Source organism: Furipterus horrens, unplaced genomic scaffold (genome assembly GCF_987537825.1).
Source record: "Furipterus horrens unplaced genomic scaffold, mFurHor1.1.pri manual_scaffold_4, whole genome shotgun sequence".
Classification (NCBI taxonomy): domain Eukaryota; kingdom Metazoa; phylum Chordata; class Mammalia; order Chiroptera; family Furipteridae; genus Furipterus; species Furipterus horrens.
Window position 1 is genome coordinate 100,316,511 of NW_028327174.1, and position 15,252 is coordinate 100,331,762.

The 15,252-nt window shown below is 46.9% G+C and overlaps 1 long non-coding RNA gene across 1 annotated transcript in view; it reads right to left on the reverse strand.

Annotated features, from left to right (window-relative positions):
* Positions 1 to 2,185: 2,185 nt before the first annotated feature.
* Positions 2,186 to 15,252, reverse strand: part of LOC150012533 (uncharacterized) — a 195,921-nt gene continuing 182,854 nt past the window's right edge. The window contains exons 2-3 of the long non-coding RNA XR_016510749.1: positions 2,909 to 3,014; positions 2,186 to 2,351 (exon numbers count right to left, since the gene is read on the reverse strand). This is a non-coding gene — a long non-coding RNA (uncharacterized LOC150012533). The remainder of the gene's footprint in view (positions 2,352 to 2,908; positions 3,015 to 15,252) is intronic.

Below are 15,252 nucleotides of genomic sequence, written 5' to 3' on the forward strand. Positions count from 1 at the left end.
GAAGGGAAGGAAACCGGGGCTCCAATCAACGCTTTGGAACATAAGGAAAAAAAAAAAACAGTCAACTAGTGCAGACTGAGAAAGCAAGAATTGATAAAAATGAGGAAAACTTCCCAAATTCTGTGAAGGGCTGGACATACAAGTCTGGGAAACATGAAGGGTCCCGGCTGAGCTGGACCCGGAGGGGACCACACCAGGACGCATCATGATTGAGATGCCAGAGGTGAAAGATAAAGACAGAGTCCTGGGGGCAGCAAGAGAGAGGCGGAGAGCCTGCCTACAGGGGGGTGCCTATAGCCCTATCAGCTGAGTTCTCAGAGGACACTTTGCACACTGGAAGGGACTGGCAAGCAGTATTCAATGTGAAGAAAAGCAAGTACTTACAACCTAGATTACTCTCTCCAGCAAAGCTATCCTTTGGAATGGAAGGGCAGATGAAGTGCTTCCCAGAGAAGGTAAAGCTAAAGGAGCTCATCATCACCAAGCCATTATTATATGAAATGTCAAAGGGACTTACTTAAGAAAAGGAAGATCAAAACTATGAACACTAAAAGGACAACAAACTCACAACTATCAAGAACTGAATCTAAAAAAAAAATCCAACTAAGCAAACCAGAATAGGAACAGAATCATAGGTATGGGGATCATTTGGAGGGTTATCAGCTGGGAGGGGGAAGGGGGAGAAATGGGGAAATGGTGCAGGGACTAAGAAGCATAATTGGTTGGTACAAAATAGACAGGGGGAAGTTAAGAATAATACAGAAACAGGTGAAGCCAAAGAACTTATATGTACGACACATGGACATGAATTAGGGGGTGCGATTGCTAGAGGTAAGGGGGTACTGGGCAGAGGGGAGGAAAGGGGAGAAAAATTGGAACTACTGTAACAACATAATCAATAAAATATACTTAAAAAAAAGTCTAGGCTACCTCAAAGGCAAACTTACCAAGAATGTTCCATTTTGGAATTCTAGGGAAATTTTTAAAATATCAACATCAAGCTCACATTGTTCCAAGAAAATTTTTGTCACTGAATTAGGTCTGGGACAGGAGTGGCCATGTGGTACTGTTAGTTTATGTCCTAGTATGTCCACAACTGTCCCTGCCCATGAGGCCCCTCGTGGGGATACGGAGATCCACAGGGGTCCTTACCAAGCCCGGCAGCCCATTTACATGGAGCTCACCGCCCCTGCCAGGCTCTGCCCCCCCAAAGCACCCCTCAGAGCCCACCTGACCTACCTTCCTTCCAGCGCCGAGGCCCCGTCTCAGGACAGCAGCTTCACCCTCCGACCAGGGCGCAGACCTGCCACTGCAGGCATGGAAGACACTGCTCTTCCCTCTCCCAGCTGTCGGCCAGTGGCCTCGGTCAGCTGACAGCGCCCCTCACAGTTTACACAAACCGCCCGTCCCCTTAGCGCCCTCCCCTTCCCTGTGTTTGCCAGGCCTCCCCCAGCTCACCGTCGCTGTCAGTCTCCATGTCTCTGTGTCTGTCTCTCCCTGTCTGTCTCTGTGTGCCTCTGTGTGCCTCTCTCTCTCAGTGTTGCTGTGTGTCTTTCTCTGTGTGTGTCTCTCTCTGTGTCTGTGTCTCTCTGTGTGTCTCTGCGTGTGCCTTTCTCTGTGTATCTGTATCACTCTGGCTTTGTGTGTGTCTGTGTCTCTGTGGGTCACTTTCTCTCTCTGTGTGTGTCTCTGTCTCTGAGTCTCTGTGTCTCTGTGTGTCTCTGTCTTTCTTTGTGTCTGTCTACCTCTCTGTGTGTCTGTCTTTGTGTGTTTGTGTGTCTGCTTCTCTCTGTGTCTCTATCTGTGTGTCTGCCTCTCTGTGTGTCTCTATCTCTCTCTCTCTCTGTGTCTGTGTGTCTGTCTCTCTCTGTGCCTCTGTGTCTCTATCTGTGTGTCTCTCTGTGTGTCTGTCTCTCTGTATCTGTCTCTGTGTGTGTGCGTTGCTGTCTTCCTCTCTGTTTCTGTCTGTCCAGGGCTCCATCCACAGAAGAGCTCTGTCACCCCTGCTAGGAGGTCTTCTCTGGACGCTGCCCAGGCCTGACCGCAGGTCTGAGCGAGCACCAAGGACCCTGGAAGCTTAACTGAGGTCCACACCTGGTGCTCTGTCGTCCCTTTCCCCAAACACCACTGACCTACCTGGCCATGTGCAGGTCATGCCGATGGCTCGCCTCACTGTGAGCCGAGGAAAGAGTCAGATGTGGTTTGGCTGACGTGTCATGCTGTCTTGGACATTCTGAGCATGGGTCCCTGTCTCCTCAGGTGGCGCCTGGTTCTGATCACGCTGACGCTGGGGTCGTGTCCCGGGTTTGCTCTGCCGTCGCGGCTCCTCGCGTGTGAGGAGACCATTCGTGCTGATGGGGGGAGCAAACGTCCTGTGGAGACACAGAGTGGACATGGAAGTTGGCAGGAAAAGGAAAATCATTCCGGTGGGGCTCTGGGGCAGCGTGGCCGCTCCACACGGCGTCCGGCACAGAGGCCGCTGGGCCACTAGCAAAGGCTCGTCCAGGCCCCAGTCACAGAATTGACACTGTCCAAGGGACACGGTGACAGGACGGAGAGAAAGAGACAAATGACGGACGCTGCTTCCCCACTCCCCTCCCTTTCTCCTTGTGTGGTTACTATGATCGTGAATGAACTCCCAAGCTCCAGGTGAACACATCTCCCGAACTCAAAGTATATTTAAGGTTTACACCCCTCACTCCTTGCCATTTAGCCACATTTAGACAAAGCAATGAAGACAACTCCAAAGACAAGGATGTCTCAAAAGGCCTACGTTTCACCTGTGCTGCTGGGAAAGCATCTCAGTGACACATGGGAGGAGGCAGCAGGCACTGAGCAGGAGGTGGGTGGCAGGTGGCCCCTCCCGGCAGAGAGGAAGCTAGGTGTACAGGACAAGAGCCCTCCTTACCTTGATAGGGACCGTGGCTGGGGCCACCTCAGCTCTCGGCTACAGCAGCAGCTCCTCCTCTGAGGCCTCAGATGACACCTGATGTGGTGGGACTAAGGACGATGCCCTGGTGACATCATAAAGCAAAGGTTGTGATGCAATGGCACTGTGGCCCATGATGCCTCCCAGCAATGGGTCAGGGGGTCCATCAAGAGAGATGGCAGCTTAATTTTTCCCTAAAATTTCTGTCCTGAAGGCCCCACAGCCCTCCTTACTAGATGCAAATGTATCCACCTCATCAGCGTTCTTGACAGGGACTCACCCACACACACAGCTCTGAATCCCCTCAGTCCCCAAGGAAGGACCTGACCCACCCCCAACAGGGGTGCTTGGCAGGCAGCTTTCGAACACGGGGTCCCGGGCCAACCGAGGTCAGTGGGGGAAGGTGCAAAGATCGTGACTGAAGGGAGAGAGCACTGTGCTTCTTTTCTGAACGTATTTGACCTGGTTCAATTTTGCTTTTGGCAACATAACAATATATTGGTTTTATTCCCTCGCTGCCCCCCACCCCACAAAAAAAAGAGTTAAATTTCCTTACATCTTTACACAGAACTCTTGGTACAAAATTGGTAGAGAATGCAGGGTTTTGGCTTCTGAGACCAGTTGTGAACCCAAGAAATTGCATGGAGTTTCTGAGAGAGTATGTTCTTGATATACTGATAAGTAGTAAATCTAAGGAAAACAAGTTCAAACATTTTATCATAAGAGGGATTATACTGAAGTTTTGAAAACACATTTCTTCCTAAAATTTACATTTTAATCCTATTTTTACTTCCTTTTCACAGTAGAGAGAGCCTGATAAAGTAATGACAGAAGTCCAGGAAATGTGGCATTGCACCTCAAGCTGCCACTGATTGTAGAATAACAGGGTGGCCCGATCCTGGGGGCTGAGCCCCAGCCCCCTTCTTCTTCTACTTCTTGGGGCAGAAGTATGGACTCAGAGAGGTGCCCAGTGTGCCCTAAAATGCATGCAGGTTCAAGGAGAAACCCAGATCTTTCACCTGGTCATCTCACGGCGACTGACAGCATAAACAACACACAGTCCCGATGTGCAGTGAGGCCGCCTCAGGTTCCTCAATGGCTTCCCAGGGGATACCACTCACAGCTGCCATGGCCACTGTCCCACCTGTGCTTTCCCACAGAGCGTTGCCCCACGGGGTCACAGACAGTCCTACACCAGTAGGATCTTCCTGTGTAGTCATGTCACCAAAGGTCACCGCTTTCTTGTTAGACTCATGTGCCTTATAAAGGCCCCATGAATGGCTACAACGCTCTCGTTAACAACTTCTGGTGGCAGGTTCCCAAAACCATGCCACACCGCATGGCAGCTATGGTGCTGCAATACGTTTGGGCTACAGTGGGTCTGTCGCGCTTGAAACGCATCCGACCCCATGACACCGGCTTGCAGGTTGCTGACAGCTCTGTTTGCAGAACTCACAGCAGTTCCATTTGATCTGATATCTGACAGTACACAATTCTACTTCCTCAAAGCAGGAGCCCCAATACTGAAAGGCCTCCCCTGGAAAGAAAGCCAAGTACTTATATACTTACGCTGCGTCATAGACTAAAATAACCTAGTCACTAACTAGACCAGGACCCTGGACACATGCACTGCCTTCACCGCCTCGGCGATATACAGGCATTGAACAACACACTAAACCCCATGGACTGAACTGATATATATATAGAACTTTTCACCCCAAAGAAGCAAAATATACATTCTTTTCAAAGGCACAAGGGACATTTTCAAAGATAGACCACATAATAGGACACAAAACAAGCCTCAACAAATTCAAGAAAATTGAAATCATATCAAGCATCTTTTCAGACCACAATGCCTTGAAACTAAAAATCACCCTCAGGGAAAAAAAATCAAAGACGCCCAAACTCATGGAGAATGAATAACACGCTCTTAAATAATGAATGGGTTAACAATGACATCAAAGAGGAAATCAAGAAATTTCTAGAAACTAATGACAATGAACACACAACAGCCCAAAACCTATGGGACACAGCAAAAGCAGTCCTAAGAGGGAAGTTCATAGCAATACAGGCATATCTGAAAAGACTAGAAGAATCTCAAATAAAAAATCTAACCCTAAAGCTACAAGAACTAGAACAACAACAATAAACAAAGCCTAGGGCAAAAAGAAGAAAGGAAATCATCAAGATCAAAGCAGAATTAAATGACATAGAAACTAAACGAACAATCCAAAAAATCAACAAAAAACTAGGAGCTGGTTCTTTGAAAAAATAAACAAAATCGACAAGCCTCTAGCCAGGCTCATCAAGAACAAAAGAGAGAAGACCCAAATAAACAAAATCAGAAATGAAAGAGGAGAAATCACGACTGATACCTCAGAAATACAAACAATTATAAGAAATTACTACAAACAACTATATGGCAACAAATTTGACAACCTAGTAGTAATGGACAGATTTCTAGAAACATATAACCTTCCAAAACTGAATCAAGAAGAAGTAGAAAGTCTCAACAGACCGATAACAAAGAAGGAATTTGAAACAGTAATCAAAAATCTCCCTGCACACAAAAGCCCTGGACCGGATGGTTTCACAGGTGAAGTTTACAAAACATTTAGGGAAGAACTAACTCCTACCCTCCTCAAACTATTCCAAAAAATCCAAGAAGAGGGAAAAATCCCAAACTCTTTCAATGAAGCCAGGATTACACTAATCCCATAACCAGGTCAAGACACAGCAAAGAAAGAAAACTACAGGCCAATATCACTGATGAACATAGATGCTAAAATCCTCAATAAAATTTTGGCAAACCGGATCCAGCAATACATTAAAAAGATCATACACCATGATCAAGTGGGATTCATCCCAGGGATGCAAGGATGGTTTAATATTCGCAAATCAATAAATATAATACATCACCTAAACAAAATGAAGGACAAAAATCATATGATCATATCTATAGATGCAGAAAAAGCATTTGATAAAGTACAACACCCATTTATGATGAAAACACTCAGCAAAATGGGAATAGAGGGAGCATACCTTAACATAATTAAGGCTATATATGAGAAGCCTAAAGCCAACATCATACTCAATGGACAAAAACTGAAAGCATTCCCCCTGAAATCAGGAACTAGACAAGGCTGTCCACTCTCCCCACTTCTATTCAACATAGTGCTGGAAGTCCTAGCCACAGCAATCAGACAAGACAAAGAAATAAAAGGCATCCAAATTGGGAAAGAAGAAGTAAAACTATCACTATTTGCAGACGACATGATAGTATACCTAGAAAACCCTATGAACTCCACTAAAAGACTACTCAATATAATAAGTGAATTTGGCAAAATAGCAGGGTACAGAATAAATATACAGAAATCTAAGGCATTTCTGTACACCAACAATAAAATATCAGAGACAGAGGCAAAAAAGAAAATACCATTTACTATAGCAACAAGAAAAATAAAGTACCTAGCAATAAACTTAACCAAAGAGATAAAAGACCTGTACACTGAAAATTATGCAACATTGAAGAAAGAAATTAAGGAAGATACAAATAAATGGAAGCAAATACCATGTTCTCGGATGGGAAGAATCAACATCATCAAAATGGCCATACTACCCAAAGCAATGTACAGATTCAATGCAATCCCTATTAAAATACCAATGACATATTTCACTGACCTAGAACAAATCCTCCAAAAATTCATATGGAACCAAAAAGGACCCCAAATAGCAAAAGCAATCTTGAAACAGAAGAACACAGCAGGAGGAATCACGATACCAGACATCAAACAATACTATAAAGCCACTGTGATCAAAACAGTCTGGTACTGGCATAAGAACAGACATACAGATCAGTGGAACAGAATTGAAAGCCCAGAAATAAACCCAGGCCTCTATGGTCAACTAATCTTTGATAAAGGAGGAAGGAACATCAAATGGAGTGAGAAGAGCCTCTTTAACAAATGGTGCTGGGAGAACTGGACAGGGACGTGCAAAAAAATGAAACTAGACCACCAACTTACACCACACACGAGAATAAACTCAAGATGGATTAAAGACTTAAATGTAAGCCGTGACACCATAAAAGTCCTAGAGGAAAACATAGGCAGGAAAATTTCAGATATCCCACGTAACAATATCGTCACGGATACATCTCCTAAGGCAAGAGAAATAAAGGAAAAAATAAACAAATGGGACTACATCAAACTAAAAAGTTTCTGCTCAGCAAAAGAAAACATCAGCAAGATGAAAAGGAAACCAACCATATGGGAAAACATATTTGCCAATGATATCACAGACAGGGGACTGATCTCCAAAATATAGAAAGAGCTTATACGACTCAACATCAAGAAAACAAACAACCCAATTAAAAACTGGGCAAAGGACCTGAACAAACACTTCTCCGAAGAGGACATACAGAAGGTCCATAGGCACATGAAAAAATGCTCAACATCATTAGCCATCAGGGAGATGCAAGTAAAAACCACAATGAGATACCACCTCACACCAGTCAGAATGGCCATCATCAACAAATCAACAAACAAGTGCTGGCGAGGATGCGCAGAAACGGGAACCCTACTGCACTGTTGGTGGGAATGCAGACTGGTGCAGCCACTATAGAAAACAGTGTGGAGTTACCTCAAAAAACTAAAAATGGAACTGCCTTTTGAACCAGCGATTCCACTGCTGGGATTATACCCGAAAAACCCTAAAACCCTAATTCAAAAGAACCTATGCACCCCTATGTTCATAGCAGCCCTGTTTACAATAGCCAAGTGCTGGGAACAGCCTAAGTGCCCATCTGTAGATGAGTGGATCAAAAAGCTGTGGTACATTTACACACTGGAATACTATGCAGCAGAGAGAAAGAAGGAACTCCTGCCATTTGCGACAACATGGATGGAACTAGAGAGAATTATGCTTAGTGAAATAAGCCAGGCAAAGAAAGCAAAATACCATATGATATCACCTAATACAGGAAACTAAAGAGCAACACAAACAAACGAACTAAATAGGCAAAGACTAGAACACTAGTCAGTAGGGGGGAGGGGGAGGGAAAGAAGAAGAATAAGTAAGGGAAGGGTCTAGTCAAGGAACGTGTATGAAGGACTCATGGACGTGGACAACGGGGAGGGATATGATTGTGGGAGAAGGGATGGGCTGGGTGGGGGGAGCAATGGGGGAAAAATGGGACAACTGTAATTGAATAACCAAAAAATAAAAATAAATGATACTCAGCCTTATTAATAACAGAAAAACTTTTAGATTGGCAAAAGTCAAACATTTTTGTAACAGTTAATGAGACTGGAGATAGAGACATTTTTACATTAATACATTAGATGAGTAAATTTTGTAATGCATTTGGAGACTAATTTGAAAAAAGCTATAAAATTACAAGGGCACATATCTTTGAACAATTTTACTCCTAGGAATTGATACTAAATATATGTGCTAAATGACACAGATCAAGGCTTTTAGTGCAGCATCATTTGTTATAACCAAGGATTTGAAACGCTAAGTGTTCGTCAGTAGAAAACATTCATACAATGAAATGCTATGTACCTCTGAAAAATGGAAAAGTATTCCACGTACTACTATGGAGGACTTTCCTATATATACCATTAAACAAAAGAGCCAGGTAGAGTACAGTACATACAATATCAATATCCTATTACTAGTGTAAAAACAGAGAGGGTGCAAGTGAGCCCCCCCAGTTCTAGTTCTTTATATATACACACATTAGGAAACTCAGAGTACACAAGAAACTGATCACATTCCTATCCTTAACACATAAAGAGCTCCAAGAAATCAACCAGAAAGAATTTCTTACACAGAGGAATATAGACAAACTGAGCAGAGGAGGAGAGATGGAAGGCAGACTTTATAACGAATGCATTTTCAGGTTTTTTATTTCTGAGTCATGTGAATTATTGCACATTCAACAATTTGACGCGTTAAGCACTCAGCCTGTTTTGTCTCCCTTTCCATTTAGCCCCCACATCCGATTTCACCGATAGCTGGCGGCCGGAGATCTGTGTAAGTTTGCCGTAAGACTGCATGTATAACTTCAGATATATTTCTTGTATGTATTTATTTCAATCTGTACTCTGTATTCTTTCAGAAATGCTTTCTAAATACTTTAGAAAAGTATACCGTCAGTCACCAGTGACTGATGCGGTCTGATCGGAAAGCACAGTGCCAGTCACCGGTGACAGACACGGCGCTTAATGTCTTAAACTTAATTTTTTAGAAGGTAAATTTATATTTTTAATTTAAATGACATTTTCTTTTACCTTTGGGTCTCCAAAAAATATTACTATTTTCCAACTACACAGATTGCCATTGATCTCCGGTTATTTTAGAATTATAGATAAAAGGTAATACAAATATGTGGTTTTGTATTTACTAAGAGGTCAAGCCAACCGAGAACAGCCTTTTCAAACACTACAGAGTAGATTTCCCTACAATGTGATTTCGTTTTCTCTTTTTCTCTCTACCTCACTCATTATGGACTCAGCCAAAGCACTTTACCAGCTAGTGCCTTGGGACCCAGTGTTTGATCACATCCTGCAGAGCCTAGACAACTTCATCCATCATCGCTGTAAGACCCAAGGCCCGTTCAGCAGGCGAAAGGAGCTGGGCGTCTCCGGTCACTACTTCCAGCTCCCAGCCCAGGCGCGGTTCACTGAGAACGCACAGGGACGCACAGACTCAGTGCGTGGACTCTGACAAACCGACCCTCTGCCGTGGACAAGGTGGGGGACAGCAGGCAGACGTCTGCCCGGTGGGAGAGTTTACGCCCTCTGCCTGCTGTCCCTTTGGCCTCAGCAGAGTTGCTCTGACCCAGACATTAGCAGCCCACCCGGTCCTTTCTGGGGGCCAGTGAGTGGCCAGCCAGTAAAAGATGAGAGCTACTCAGGAAACAGCAGGTGTGGGAACTCTGTGCTCATCTCAGCAATCTGACACTCCAACCCTGCAGGGCTGAGCAAAGCTACTCACCGGCCTGCCACACTCTGCCTGTGTCCCTGTCGCTCAGACTTCTCCATCCTCACGTTCACCTTCAGGCCTCAGCACCCAGGTCAGGAGCCTTGCCGACCATACAGCCAACGTGACCACCTGGTCTCTCGGACCAGAGGCAAGTCCCTGCTGAAAATCCTACCTGCCCAGCTCGAGCTCTGACCTGTGCTGAGTCCTGATGGCCGTGAAGGACAGCCACATGTGAAGTTGGAGGGAGGAACAGTTGTGATAAGTCAAGTCACTTACATAAGGCATCGGTGCACACAGGAACCCCCTGCTCTGGTCACGACGACCACGCTGCTTCTTTCGCTCCCTAGGCCTGTTTCCGTGCCTTGGCTTCAGTCTGCGTGGGTTCTGCTGGAACCTGCAGGGTCTGCTGCCTTGTCCTTTAATGTAGGGACACCCCTGGCTTTGGAAGCCAGCCTGGCCCTGGGCTGCCCGCTAACCTCTCCAGGTACTCTGCTCCTAAACCCATTGATGCCCCCCAGCTCGGCCTCCTGTTCCCTGGGCCCCTCTGAAAAATCTTGTCGTCCCATCACCCCCCCCCAACACACAGACACAGGGAATAACTCCCAACTGTCCCTCTCCCCTCTTTCAGCAACACCTGGACAACCCACACGGACCTGGGCCTGGAGACGCTGCTGTCCTGGGTTCATGATGAGAACAACAGCGGACTCCAAGGCGCTCTCCGACGGCCCCCACTCAGCACAAGAAACACCGGACGGCACACACGCGTCCGTGACGGCAACCGCCGCGCACGGAGCCTGAGGCCCGAACGCCCGCGCACCCAGCCGAGACCGTGCGCCCGAGCCAGCACGCGAGGGACTCACCCGAGCCGGCACGCGAGGGACTCACCCGAGCCGGCACGCGAGGACACGCACCCGAGGGACTCACCCGGGCCGGCACGCGAGGGACTCACCGGAGCCGGCACACCAGGACACGGCACTGAGCCCGCACCGCCCTGGGGCCCCATGAAGACCGGTCTGCACCTGCGTCCCACGGCCGCGCCCCGCCCCCGTTTGGCCCTCACGGGAGCCCTCACACCGGGACCCCACGAAGACAGGGCAGGACACGCCCGGGACAGACCGGGGCTGCGGTTCCGGGCCCAGGGCCGCCGCCCACACTCACTGCGCTGGCTGACGAGGGGCGGGCGCGGCCTGTCTTCCTCCACCGCCGTGGCTCCAGGGGGCGGGGTCCGGCCCCGGTGATGGGGGGCGCAGGGAGCTGCGTCGCGCGACCCGCAGAGGCTGCTGCGCCGGAACACGCGCTGCGCGGCCGGTGAGCGCACGAGCGCCCGACAGCCCCGGCGCGTCACTGCCGGTCCCGGCCCCGGCGACGGGGGCGCAGGGAGCTGTGTCGCGCCACCCGCAGAGGCTGCTGCCCAGGAACACGCGCCGCGGGGCACGTGAGCGCACGAGCGCCCGACGGCCCTGGAGCGTCACTGCCGGTCCCGGCTCCGGCGAAGGGGGCGCAGGGAGCTGCGTCGCGGGACCCGCAGAGGCTGCTGCGCCGGAACACGCGCCGCGCCGCCGGTGAGCGCACGAGCGCCCGAGGCCCCGGAGCGTCACTGCCGGTCCCGGCCCCGGCGACGGGGGCACAGGGAGCTGCGTCGCGCCACCCGCAGAGGCTGCTGCGCCGGAACACGCGCCGCGCGGCCGGTGAGCGCACGAGCGCCTGAGGCCCCGGAGCGTCACTGCCGGTCCCGGCCCCGGCGACGGGGGCGCAGGGAGCTGCGTCGCGTGACCCGCAGAGGCTGCTGCGCCGGAACACGCGCCGCGCGGCCGGTGAGCGCACGAGCGCCTGACGGCCCCGGAGCGTCACTGCCGGTCCCGGCTCCGGCGACGGGGGCGCAGGGAGCTGTGTCGCGCCACCCTCAGAGGCTGCTGCCCCGGAACACGCGCCGCGCGGCAGGTGAGCGCACAAGCGCCCGACGGCCCCGGAGCGTCACTGCGGGTCCCAGCCCCGGCGACGGGGGCGCAGGGAGCTGTGTCGCGCCACCCGCAGAGGCTGCTGCGCCGGAACACGCGCCGCGGGGCCGGTGAGCGCACGAGCGCCCGACGGCCCCGGCGCGTCACTGCCGGTCCCGGCCCCGACGCTGAGAGAGGCTTCCGCGGGCGCTCGCTGGGCGTCCCAGGGCCGCGCTGACGGGCGTCTCTGAGGCGCAGGCAACGACGGGCCGCCTGTGCGTGCGCGCGGGAAAGTGGGGACGTGCCATTTAATCAGTATGGGCGTCTTTCCTTCTGTGCTCGCTACAATGTTTTACAAAGTTGTACCTCAGCCTCACCTGCACCATTAACTAATCCCCACAGGAGAGCCTTCTGGTGGGACTCGGTCACTCTCCTGAACGTCGTTGTCAAGGCGCTGCCGACACTGGGTCAGTCTGATGAGCCGCTCCCGGAACAGCTCAGGACAGTGGGAGCGAAGAGTTCCTGGTGAGGAGGGCGCGGGTCAGTGCCCCTTGGGCCTCTGCTCCTTCAGCTTTCTCCTCAAGTATGTGGCATTTCTTCTGCGTGTTAAGTACAATTTGCTTCACAAGAAACCAACCCCTGTGGCTTGCAACCAAATACCCCAAGTCTTAAATAGATTACCAAAAATTGTAAATGTGATGAATCACACTTGTGTACATATATTTGAAAATCTTAAAAACTATAAACAGCATTAACTGATACATTCAGATGAAGGCATCTCACGACTAAACTTGGTCCCAGGATTATAATAAGGCTCCGGGTAAGAAAATGGCATGTTAGTAGGTAAATAATTAAACTTAGGTTGTTTTAGTGGAGGCAAAATGTTGACTATAATTAAGAACTATTTCTAACATTTAGAAGTAAGTACAAAGATTACTCCTTTGATCATATTGTATATAAGAAGGAAATAGTAGAAATGTGAGAGTTTTGCATATTAGAATCTCTTAAAGGCCATTTTTAAACCATACCATCCTGCCCTATCGGAAGGGAATCATTACAATCAGAAACCCCTGTTAATGATAATGTAATTGTATCTCTAAAGTATACTGTGGTGCAAAAGGAGGTAACTGCCCTAGAGGGAAGCATTCTAATAATAATAATAATAATAACTAGTCTTGTTTTAAAATGTAAACATAAAGCACTCTGACAGATGATGAATGCAGCAGGTTTATTTCTGATGAAGAACTTCTACTAGCAGCCAACATGGAATAACCAACTCCTACAAAAAAGCTACTGAAAGTCAAACAAAATGGATGAAGCAATTGCTTCCATTGGTTGGATGCAGACAAGACAGGCTAGTTATAACTGAGGGAGGAGAAACAGAGAAGGAGAGCCCCAAGGTTCCCCCTGACCGACTGAAGGATTCCAGCCCACATCTTATGCTGAGGTCGCCCTTAGTTGAGCCATAGTTGAGATCCAGGGCAGGCCAAGGTGACGTGGGTACGCAGGGCACAATCGGAGAGAGGAGAGAGCTGTCCAAATGGCTGCAGATACCTGCAGAGGATTTTCCTCAAGTCTCCAGTATAGTGCATGAGTGAGTATGGAAAGGAAACTACCTGTGGCCCAAAGAAAGAACCCCCTAAAAGGAGCATAAAATTTTTTGACTCATAGACACTCACGTGTGGTCCCACCAGAAAGAGTGGAAGACCACGTAAATCATAGGGCTGAGTGCTAAGGTGTGCACTCAGTAGCAGGGATAAAAATATAGCCCTAGAGTTAAGGTTTCTGTAGTCTGGCTCATCAAAGCTTAAAAGCAAGCCTCAGGAAGGTGAAACTGTTTCCAAGTTACCGCATTCTTGAGGAACAATCAAGAATACTCACAGGAATACAAAAACAGATGGCAAACAAGAAGGTGAAATTCAGTGTCTTATGTCTAACTAAATATTAGCAGACCTACAAAAAAAGCAAGAAAATGCAACCCAAAATGGGGACAAGATTCGATCAGTATATGCATCTCGAAATGATACAAAGATAGAATTCCTATCAATGGACATTGAAGCAGTTATTATAAAACAACTGTTTTATACATTAGTTCTTATTAAATTAAAGCATCTATATAATGATAAAACATTATGACAACCTTTATGTTCAAGCATGTAGGGAAAAGACTGAGAATGTTAAATTAAAATCAAACTGCTGCAGATGAAAAATACGATGCTAGAGCTGTAAAATAATCAAATGGAATTAACAGATTTGACGCTGCAGAACAAAGAATTAGTGACTTTTGAAACAGCAATTGTAAGAAAACCAGAAAAATATTAGGAGACATCAATGAGCTATTGAAAATTTTTATTCTTATTTTTTGAGTGCCCAAGTGAAGAGAGGAGAAGAGGACTTCTAATTTGAAGAATTAATAGGTGAGAAATTTCCAAATGTGATGAAAACTATAAACTGGCATATCCAAGAAGCTCAATGAAATTCAAGCAAAAGAAACAAATTTATGCTGAGACATATATTAGTGAAAATGTCTGAAATCAGTGATTTAAAACTTTAAAAGCAACAAGTAAAAAACCTTAAGTACAGAACAGAAATGAAATGACAACAGACTTCTCATCAGAAAAAATATATGCAAGCCAGAAGACAGTAAGGCGTCATCTTTATTTTTGAAAGATACTTTAAAGTATGTTTAAAGGTAGAAGAGCCACTAACCTAGAAATCTATACCAAGTGAAAATATTTTTCAGAAACAAAGGCAAAATAATGAGTTTGGCAGATATATGAAAGATAGAAGAATTCATCATCAACAGGCCTGTACTATCAGAAATGTTGAAGGAGGTCCTTCATACAAAGGGAAATGATACAAGATGTAAATGTGGACAAAGGAATAGAAAGCACTGGGAGTGGTGCGTATGTTGATAAATTATAAGTTTTTCTTATCTTTAAGTTTATTTCTATATAAATGACTGCATCCACCAAAGTAATGATATATTGTTGATTTTATAGCACAAAGGCCAGAGATGTGGGAGGAGGAGGAGGGAGTACATTGTTGTAGCTCTCTTATGGTTTATGTGAGGTGGTATAATATGACTTGAAGGTAGACTGTGATAAGCTATAGATAGGCATTATATATTCAAAACCCTCCACGGGAAAAGAATAAAGCCAATGGATAACAAGTGACATAAATGGAATCATTAAGAATAGTTAATTGAAAAGAAAGCATAAAAATATACAAGGATCAAAGAACAGATGAGATGAATAGGAAACAAAAAATATGAATCTAAACAAATCGTGTTAACCGCATTAAACATTATAAACAACTGAATTAAAATTTAGAAATCGTTGGATTGGTGACAAAAGCAAGATGGAAAAATATACTGTCTTCAAGGAACAGGTTAAA